The following is an 11,432-nucleotide window of genomic DNA, read 5'->3' on the forward strand; positions in this document are numbered from 1 at the left end:
TATATATATATATATATATATATATATATATATATATATATGTATGTATGTATGTATGTATGTATGTATGTATGTATGTATGTGTGTATATGGATCGGGCTGCACGCCATAGTGATATAGCGCTTGGGATGTAGGAGCCCCTCCGGAGTCTGCACACCCCCAGTGAGCGCAATCGACTTTATATTTAGGGATCGGGCTGCACGCCGCAGCGGTTATTATAAGGTACCTATTAAGTGTGAGCGCTGATTGATGAGAGTTGAGTCACGAGTGACTGAGAAGCTTGCCCGAGGGGCTAAATATATATGAGTGGTACTTTGTCCGAGGGGCTTGTTTTTATGAAATTACTGTTTTCACTCTTCTTTTACACTGAGCCTCTTATGAAAATGTTGAACAAATGTTTTAAACAACTTTCATTAAAACTAGAATTTTTACGAGATGTTCGGAAATTAGCTGTTGATTTGAACCTTATTATTTCCACTGAGGCTTTATGTTATGAGATGTATATGACTTTAAATGCTCGTCACTGCACTCAGTCTTTATTTACCTTTATAACTTATTGAGTTGGCGTCACATTACTCCTTGCACCTTGTGTGCAGATTCAGGTATTTCTCAATCCGGTAGCAGGTGTTGATTACTCAGTGGCAGGTTCATCGGAGTTAGCAAGGTAGCTGCCTGGCGATCACAGCCCTTCTTTCCTCCCTCCTTATTTTTCTTTAGTTGTATTTCGTGATTTTCCTGGCCATGTTGGTCTTGATGTTGTCAGACAGTTGTAGTAGATGCTCATGACTAGTGACACCCCGATGTCGGGCTTTTCTTTCCGCACTATTATTTTGTTATAAACACTTTATAAATGTTTATTGTTAAATAGCTTTGATTTTATCCTAAGAATGACAGCATTGATTGGTTTTGGGATTGTGTCGGCTGGCCTAGTTCCACGATAGGTGCCATCATGACCGGGTTGGTTTTGGGGTCGTGACAAGTTTGTATCAGAGCCTAGGTTACATAGGTCTCACGAGTCATGACCAGGTTTAGTAGCAGATCGGTACGGAGATGTCTGTACTTATCTTTGAGAGGATGCAGAACCTTTAGGAAATCCCACATTCTTGAATTCTTATCGTGCGTCATTGATTCAGCTGTGCATCGACGGCTCGCGCATGAGCGCTCGGTATCAGCTGTGCATCGACGGCTTGTGATTCCCTGATCGAGGGGCGAGATGTGATTTCTGTGTGTTGATGTTAGGCCAGTCTAGAGGACTTGAGGCCGGGCTTTGCCTGTAGCTTGAGCACTAGGTGTTGATTGTGTGAGCACGTGCTTTTGGATTTATATGTTCGATAGTGTCCCTATTAGTGGAAGTGATGACTGGATGGCTACGTGATGAGTATGATGTGATTGCGATATGTGTTCATATGATTTGAATGTGACGAGAAAGGTCATCTTGAGGGTAGAAAGAACTATCTGGTGCTTGATCTCCATCGTGATTTGATGTATAGCCCCGAGTTGTGGGTATGTTGAAGGATTTTTTCATGTTGTCTAGTTGGGGAGTGAAGTAGATTTCGTGTTGTGATATGAGTTCAGACTCAGGAAGATTAAGTGATTGCGTGATGTTTATGACGGTGGAAAGGTATGAAGAGATGTTAGTTTGAGGCAAAGCAGGTGAGTTATTTCCTGCGGGGTGTTCAGAGGTTTGCGTGATCCCTATGTTGTTTGTTAGGAGCCCTCTTTTACTGGTGAAATATGTGTGTGGCAATTTGAGTTCGGATCGCTTATGAGAGTGGGCATGACTGTTATGAGAGTGAATGCGAGATTGCAGATGTTTTGAAGTACTAGATGATTGTGTTGCACGAGCTTATGAAGGATTTAGTTTAATCCCCCTATAGTATTATGGCAGTAACAGAGTATGGGCATTGCGAGTTTTTTTTGTTTTGACCTATGGCTTTGAGCCAAGTGGGGGAGTCTGCTATTGATAAGTTGAATGCGCGGCTAAGTGTCGTATTAGTTTTAGTTTGTGGTATACCCGCGAATCAGTTGTAGCTTACAGAGGTTGAGGTCGAGGATGACTAAAGCAAAGGAAATTTTGGATAATGGTGTGTTATGCTTTATGGGTATATGAGAAATCATTGGATGAATTAGTTGTTGTCGTAAGGGATGTAACGGGTATGGAGTAGGATATCACTCGACTGCTTAGAAGGATGTGTTACTTCCTTAGGTGTTGTTGGTGTTGTTGTACTAATAGGGCACCGGTCGATCGGTTCGCTTGATCAGTTTAATTGAAACCTGAGTAGAGTGGATGAATCCTGAGAATGGTATTAAAGGATTCAAGATTTACATGTAATAATTGGAGATCTTCAGGATGTGTATTTGGCTTGAAACTGAGATTTACATTGGAGGATGTCAAAACTTGTGGCATTTCTATATCAATTATGGATTCTGCATATCAGTATCAGGAAGGTGAAGGTAATGGCTTTGGATTCGCAGGAAATCTTGAATGTTGTGCTTTTGGGGATATTTAAGAGAGTATTCAGTGGCTTATGAGCCTTAGACGGTGCGGTTTTATGCTTGGGTCTCGTGTGGTGAGTATGGGTTGAGGATTGCGGTATTATGGCAAAGAGAAGTATCAATCTTAAGATAATTCAGAAGGAACTCGGATAAATAGGACGGCTTGGTAGTAGGTCGGATCGGCATGGTAAGGGATATGATTAGTTCTTTGGGTGCTTATGAGGTAATGAGTTTCTACAGGTGTTTTGTGGCAATGCTCTTGGGTTTTGGTGACCTGCGTAGCTTGGTTGAGTTAAAAGGATTCAGTCCTGACAGTTTGGTTTTGTGCAAATGGGATGCGGAGAGTTCTCGATGGTTTCTACCACGTTTAGAGATGTATATTTTCTACTGGCGTGGTGAGCATGTGATGTATAGTGATTTTCTTCTAGATGGGATCAAATGGAAAGTTCTTGGCTAGTTGAGTACGTAGTGGCTTGTGGCTTGGAGCGGATTATGAAGTTCTCATATTTATCATAGGATGGCATGGTATATGCGGTATGTTTGTGTAGGGTTGAGATTTGCATGTGTAAGGTCACGGTTCAGTTTTGAAAGGAAGGTCATAAATTCACATACCGCATGGACAATTCAGATGACAAGGTAAATGATATTACTAATTGGTGTGGCTTGATGAGGGTATATATTTCAGAAAGGGCAATGTGTTTGAGTGAAGGATACTTCATTGGTATTGCGGCACACTCTTGTTTGATCTACTGCTGATATTCAAGTCGCTTGGTGGCACAGAAGAATTATAGAAGTATTCCTCGTGGGATGATCGAGTATTAGAGGTGTGTTAGATATTCGGGCATTGGAGTTAGGATCGGATATGGTGATTCATGTGCTTTATGGATTTGGAGACTGGGAGTTCTTATAAACAGGCTATGTCGTGGTTGTGGACCACGTATATCGGTCTTGTGTGGTGACTATTGAGGGTTTGGAGACCCAAGTGGATCTTTTGTTGCTTAGTATGGTGGATTTTGATGTGATATTTGGTATGGATTGGTTGTCTCTGTGTCGTGTGATTCTGGACTGTTACGCTAAGACGACGACGTTGGCTATGCCAGGGATGCCACGGATTGAGTGGCGAGGTTCGACGGATTACGTTCCCAGTAGAGTGATTTCATTTTTGAAGACCAGCGGATGGTTGGGAAGGGTTGTCTTTCTTATTTAGCTTTTGTGAGGGATGTCAGTGCAGAGACTCCTAATATTGATTATGTTCTAGTAGTGAGGGACTTCCCGGATGTGTTTCCTGCAGACCTGTCGGGCATGCCGCCGGACAGGGTTATTGATTGCAGTATTGATTTGGTGACCAGGCACTCAGCCATTTCTATTCCACCATCGTATGGCACCGGCGGAGTTAAAGGAGTTGAAGGAGCAGCTTCAGGAACTCCTTGGTAAGGGGTTAAATGGTAGGCCAATATGGATGTGTGTTCTGCATCGAGTCGGCCTTGTTGACTCCGAATTGCTATTTTTGAGGGATGTGTCGTTCGATTGTTATTGAGCTTATTCGTGTTCTGGGGTGATCTATGAGTTACCTTCGTGTTGTGAGGAGTTATAATTTGTTGGTTATATGCACATATGGTGCGGTTCTATTGGGGTCTCATAGCGGAATTCGAGCGGGAAGAGTATTGGGTATTTCTCGATGGATGGCGTATTGGTTACATTCCTTCGGGGTTGTGTGGTGTTATGTCATTTGCTTCTCAGTGGTTATGGTAATGCACTCTGGGTCCTTGATGTTGAATTTCGAATCGTTGTGGATTTTGAGCAGGGTGGCTCGAGGTATATAATGCAGACCAGCGTTTGGATGGGGTCACGCGTTGTAGCGGAGTTATGTGGAGGTGTGATCCTTCGGGTTAGATTCGTGTGTTCTGGTTCTACGATGTGTGATGAGTTCTTAGCATTGTGTTGTGGTGGTACTGGTGATGCTTGCGGTACAGCTCTCTCATTTGAGTCATTTTTTCCCCATGATTTGAGTACATTTGTACTGTTGATTACTGGTGCGCGGGTTGCACGGGTTGTGGCTTTAGATTGTTTCGATGTGCCATGTCACTAGAGTAGTCGTGTTGGGTGAGATGAGGTCATTGGGATCTGGAATGAATACTATCAGATCCGATTTCAGCATGTTGGAAGGATAATGTTGGAATTCGGCTTAGAAATTTACTATGGTTCTTGTCGAAGGTGAGGGAACTCCATGACTGGTTGATCTGAGGAATGGTTATGATTTCTGCGTGTTTCTTTCATCATTGGCAGTATACGAAAGTGTTGGAATGAGGCTTCATTTGATAAGAGGTTTATTATCGGTATTCGGTTGTTTTGAGCTGCTGTTGTGATTAGAAGTTATCGCTACGAGTGTTTGAGTTATGTGGTATATCATGTAATTACATCTAGGGTTACATATATGGTTTGTTACAACTTGTTCGGACTTATTCAGAGTATAGATGTGAGGTTCTGATCTTATAAATAATTTCGGAAGTGGAAATTTGGTTCTAAGGTTAATGGGCTAGGTTGGATTGTGATATTTTAGTTATGTTGTGCTATCAGGCCTATATGGGATAGGGTGACATGGGATCACCCCCGGGTATGTGCATGGTAAGGTTATACAGCGATTTGTTGGCTTTTGGAACAACTCCGGGCACGTTCGAGGACGAACGTATGTTTAAGTGGGGGAGAATGTGACGGCCTGATAGGTCGTTTTGAGCATTTACACTTCGCTCGCCAGTTCTCGGGCATGACTAGCCCCGTATGATGTATTATGACTTATGTAAATCGTCGGTTTTGGTTCTCAGGTTAATCGGAGCAGATATGGAAGAATGATTCTCAGTTTGAAGCTTTAAATTTGAAAGGTTTGACCAAGTTTTGACTTTTTAGTATTCGATCTCGGGTTTGGATTTATATGATTTGGTTAGCTGCGTTAGGTGATTTTGGACAGGGGAGAGCGTCCGGAATGTGATTTGGAGGTCAGTGGTGGAATTAGGCTTGAATTGGCGAAATTAGAAATTTGGCGATTTTCGGTCGGCAGTGGAAATTTTGATATCGGGGTCGGAATGGAATTCCAGAAATTGGAGTAGGTCGTTGTGTCTTTTGTGACGTGTGTGCAAAATTTCAGGTCATTCGGATGAGGTGTGACAGGTTTCGGCATCGTTTGCAAAATTTGGAAGTTTAGAAGTTCTTAGGCTTGAGTGTTCCGAAGGTTCGACTAAGTTCGTATGATGATATGTGACTTGTTGGTATTTTCGGTTGAGGCCCGAGGGCCTCGGGATAATTTCGGGTGATTAGTGGAGGATTGGAAACTTGGAAATTGCAGCTGAAGTTGCTGCGTTCTGTGATAACCGCACCTGCGAGTGGGGACCGCAGGTGCGAGGACGCAGGTGCGGAGGGATAAGCCGCAGATGCAGAAATAGAGGGCCGGGAGAGGAGTCGCAGAAGCGGGTATTTTGTCGCATCTGCATGCCCGCATGTGCAATGCATGGGGTGCAGGTGCGGTTTTTGGAGAGTTAAGTTACTTCCGCAGGTGCGGACTTTTAGGCGCAGAAACGGCACCGCAGGTGCGCTATTATGACTGTAGGTGCGGGTTTTGCTGGGCAGAAAACCCCAGCTCGAGGTTTGTTCTTCATTTTTTGATTTTGGGCTTAAGGAACTCGGGAGAGAGGCGATTTTTCAAGGGATTTGAAGGAGCAACATTGGGGTAAGTGATTCTAACCTATAATGGTTTAAATTTCATGAATCTATGATCTTATTCATTATCTAATTGAGAAGTTGGACTAGAAATTTGACAATTTAGGGCTTGAAATTGGAGAGTTTAAATTGAGGATTTGAGGGGCCATTTGAGGTCCGATTTTGATCATTTTGGTATGTATAGACTCCGGAGTGAAAGGAGTTTCTAATTTTTCGATTTTTGTTGGATTATGAGACGTGGGCCCGAGGGGGCGGGTTTGAGCAATTTCGGGAATCACCATTTAATTTGATAATTTTCGCGTGGGCGTTGTTCCTTTAGCATGTATTGATGGTATGATTCTGATTTTGTATAGATTCGAGGTGATTTGAGGCCGAGTCGAGCGGCAAGGGCATCGCGGTGTAGATTTTCATCCGATTTGAGGTAAGTAATGATTGTAAATCTAGTCCTAAGGGTATGAAACCCCGGAATTTCGTATTGTTTTGATAAATGAGGTGATGCACATGCTAGGTGACGGGCGTGCACCAGTAGGGATTGTGACTTGGTCCATCCCGTGGCAACTGTAGAGTTGCATATTTGGATAAACTCTATATGATATCTATGTGTTTTAGAAATGTTTCTGTTAACTTGGGCTGAATGCCATGTTTGGGGCCTTATGCCGTACTGTTTGGGCCCTCAGGAGTATTTTACTACTATCCTCACACTGTTTTGATTTCAAAGCATATCCTCAGTCATGATTTTTATCTATTTATTGTTAGATTTAGTTTCATTACTCCACTTTTAAAAATATGAAAACTGTTTTGGCTGAGTTCCCTGATTTTTCATTGAACTGCCCGAGTGGCTATGAGGTTAATGACTGAGAGAGGTCTAAGTCCTGATGGTGAGGATTATATAAATATGGATCGGGCTACACGTCGCAGCGATATATATGTATATGGATCGGGCTTCACGCCGCAGCGATATATTGGATCGGGTTGCACACCGCAGTGATATAGTGCTTGGGCTGTAGGAGCCCCTCCGGAGTCTGCACACCCCAGTTAGCGCAGTCGACTATATATTTAGGGATCGGGCTGCACGCCGCAGCGGTTATTATAAGGTACCTATTGAGCGTGAGTGCTGAGTGTGAGCGCTGATTGATGAGAGTTGAGTCACGAGTGACTGAGAGGCTTTCCCGAGGGGCTCAATATATATGAGTGATACTCTACCCAAGGGGCTTGTTTTTATGAAATTACTGTTTTCACTCTTCTACATTGAGCCTCTAATGAAAATGTTGAACAAATGTTTTAAACAACTTTCATTGAAACTGGAATTTTTACGAGATGTTCGGAAATTAACTGTTGATTTGAACCTTGTTATTTCCATTGAGGCTATATGTTATGAGATGTATATGATTTTAAATGCTCGGCACTGCACTCAGTCTTTATTTACCTGTATTACTTACTGAGTTGGCGTACTTACATTACTCCATGCACCTTGTGTTTCAGGTATTTCTGAACCCGGTAGCGGGTGTTGATTACTCAGTGGCAGGTTCATCGGAGTTAGCAAGGTAGCTGCCAGGCGATCGCAGCCCTGCTTTCCTCCCTCCTTATTCTTCCTTAGTTGTATTTCATGATTTTTCCGGCCATGTTGGTCTTGATGTTGTCAGACAATTGTAGTAGATGCTCATGACTAGTGACACCCCGATGTCGGGCTTTTCTTCCGTACTGTTGTTTTGTTATAAACAATTTATAAAGGTTTATTGTTAAATAGCTTTGATTTTATCCAAAGAATGAAAGTATTGATTGTTTTTGGGATTCTGTCGGCTGGCCTAGTTCCATGATAGGCGCCATCACGACCGGGTTGGTTTTAGGGTCGTGACAAGTTGGTATCAGAGCCTAGGTTACATAGGTCTCACGAGTCATGAGCAGGTTTAGTAGAGTCTCGCGGATCGGTATGGATAGGTCGTGATGGCGCCCGCACCGTTGTTAGGCAAGCCAACCCTAATCAACTAGTGAGTTATCGTTTATTTTAATAAACAATCCCAACATTTACTTAACTTAAATTTAAAACAGTCTAACATTAACAAATTTATACGGCAACTGAATCGGGAAAGACTAAAGGGAGTCATAGTAATAATAATACAACCCAAAAATAATAGTCTACTAATGTGTGTGCTAGGAACTAGTGTCACAAGTACGAGGGCAACTAGTAGATTGTATAAAAATACAACTATCCTACTGTCCGAAATGGAGTAGACAATAATAACAAAAGGAGAGACTCTGGCATGCTGCTGAACGGCTCATAAGGGGCAGCTCACCGTGAAATCTCGATCAAGTATCAGGGATGCACGCTTGACGGGTAGCTAGATGCACCTGCCTCAGATCCTGTACAATTAAGTGGAGAAGCGTAGTATGAGTACATAAACAATATGTACCCATTAAGTATCCAGTCTAACCTCGAAGAAGTAGTGACGAGGGGTCGACTTGACACTTACTAGGGTCAATAATAATATAATTTAAGTGTTACCTAACCATGAAAAGCATAAATAATAATGACAGTTTAAGGTCATGGAGAACTAAGATATTCTTTCATAAGCAACATGTCAAGTTTCAATGATATCATGTAACAACTTACATTTCAAGCAATTAAGTAGTGTAAATCACGAGAAGTTCCAATTAAATAACATGCGCACATTATGCCGAGGTCGTACGGCCCGGTCCAACATAATATTAAACTGTGAACTGCCAGAGGGTCGAATGGCGCAAAACATAGATGCATCTATTTACTACTGAGGCGATCGGCCCGATCCACCAATAACAATTATTATCAAGGAAGTACACATCGTCCATTTATAGTCAATTAATTCATACAAATTCTCAAGTAAGCGAGTATAGCCGTCTATATTTGCTTACCAATTTCTAGCATGACCTAAGTGATCTTAGTAGCGAGTAAGGACGGAAACATTTGCAAGTATAGCATGATACGGGTCCTAAACTACCCGGACAATTAGCATAAGAGTAGCTACGTACGGACTCTCGTTACCACGTACATATGTAGCCCCCACAGATAGTCACATACATTTATTTGATTCACCCATGGGGTTAATTCCCTCTTACAAGGTTAGAAAGGAGACTTACCTCGTCCCAAAGCTTACTTCCAAACTCAAGAATGCGCTCAAACCTTCAAATCGGAGCAGAACGATCCAAAACTATTCAAATGGGGTAAGAACTAGTCAATATATGCTCAAGAGTTCATATTCTAACTATTAAACTAATTTCCCAACCCTAAATGCAAGGTTCCTAAAATTCATCCCCGGGCCCACGTGCCCGGATTCCGGAAATTTTTCAAGAAAGTTGTTACCCATAACCTAAGGATCACGAATATATGATTTCTACTACATTCCATGACAAATTTTGTGCTTAAATCTCATTTTTGTCAAAACCCTAGGTTTTACTCTAAACCCATAATTTCCACTAATTTCCATGTTGTAATCTACCCATAAACTATGTATTATTCTCTCATTAAGCAGAAATAACTTACCTCACAAAGCTAGGTTAAAATCTCCCCTTTTGAAGCTCCTAAATCGCCCAAGAATGGAGCAAAATGTGTCAAAAATGACAAACTTCCGTTATTTAATGAAAGCCACTGCCTTCAGCAGTTTCCGCATCTGCGGTCCTGGGCCGCACCTGCGCCAATCGCATCTGTGGAAAATGGGCCGCTTCTGCGGAATTTCACTGGGCCTGCTGGGCCACTTCTGCGAAAGGCCCCCCGCTTCTGTGGAGAGGGGGCCGCTTCTGCGGTTTCTGGGCTGGCCACCCATGGCCGCATCTGCGAGACAAAACCCGCACCTGCGAGCTCGCTTCTACGGCTGACCAATGGCAGGTGCGGTTATGACAGAAGCTGGGCATTCAGCCCTTGCCCAAAATTTCCAACTTGGTCCGAGCCTCGTCCGATTGGCGCTCGGGGCCCACGGGGCCCCGTCCGAACACACCCACAAGTTTGAAATGATAAAACGGACTCGCTCGAACCCTCGGAACACCGGAAACAACATTAAAACTAGGAATCACACCCTAAAACCAATTGATTCAAACTTATGAACTTCAAGTTCTTCAATTTACTTTCAATGTGACGAAACACACTTATACTACTCGGATTGACACCAAATTTTGCGTGCAAGTCATAACTGGCATTATGGAACTATATCCGGTCTCAAAATTCCGTTCAGAACTCGATATCACAAAAAACCCCTCCAAACCAAATTTAAAGAACTTCAAAATCCTTAAGGAATCAACTTTCACTATTAGGTGCCAAAACGCTATCGGGTCATCCAAAACCCGATCCGGATATACGCCCAAGTCCGAAATTATCATACAAACCCGTTGGAACCTTCAAATCCTGATTTCGAGATTGTTTACTCAAAATCTTGACCAAAGTCAAACTTGGCCTTTAAGCCAACCTTAAGGAACCAAGTGTTCCGATTTCAACCCAAACTCTTCCAAATTTTGAACCAACCATCCCCGCAATTCATAAATGTCACGTCCCAAACCTGGGGAGGCGTGGCTGGCACCCGGTACCGCACTAGCCCGAGCGAACCACTCTGCAACTCTTTTTTTTCTTTGTAACTATCGTGGGCCAAGATGGCCACAACTCGTATTGTATAACTATAAGTGGGCAACACTGTATCAATAAACTATCGTTCTTAAAATATGAATACATATGGGCCGTCAAGGCCTCTGACATACTGTACAAAATGAACCTCAGTCTACAAAGCCTCTAAGATTTTTTTGACATCAAATGGGACAGGGTACCGGCCTACCTATAAGTCTGTAAAAAAACTCTTACACGATGACTTATACACTTGGCTGCACTCCGAATGAGGTGGAGCCTTACCGATCCTTCGCTGAATGTTAACCTCGTCTACTATGAGGGCTCATCAAACTGATTATATATACCTGCTGGCATGAATGCAGCATCCCCAACAAAAGGACGCCGGTACGAATAATGTACTGAGTATGTAAGGCAGAACTGAAACATAACAATAAGTCAACATTAATTAAAGACATATAAGAATCAACCTGAATCTCTAAAGTGCCACCGTATATGCATACTTATTATACTTACATATATCCAATGCTTCTCTTTGAGACTATTATCCATATCGTATGATGCATGACTACCCAATTGATCAGTGGTAACTGCCCGACCGGCCTTCGCACGGTGGAAAATGTACGACTTCCCAATCGGTGGT

This window comes from Nicotiana attenuata, unplaced genomic scaffold, assembly GCF_001879085.1.
Source record: "Nicotiana attenuata strain UT unplaced genomic scaffold, NIATTr2, whole genome shotgun sequence".
Classification (NCBI taxonomy): domain Eukaryota; kingdom Viridiplantae; phylum Streptophyta; class Magnoliopsida; order Solanales; family Solanaceae; genus Nicotiana; species Nicotiana attenuata.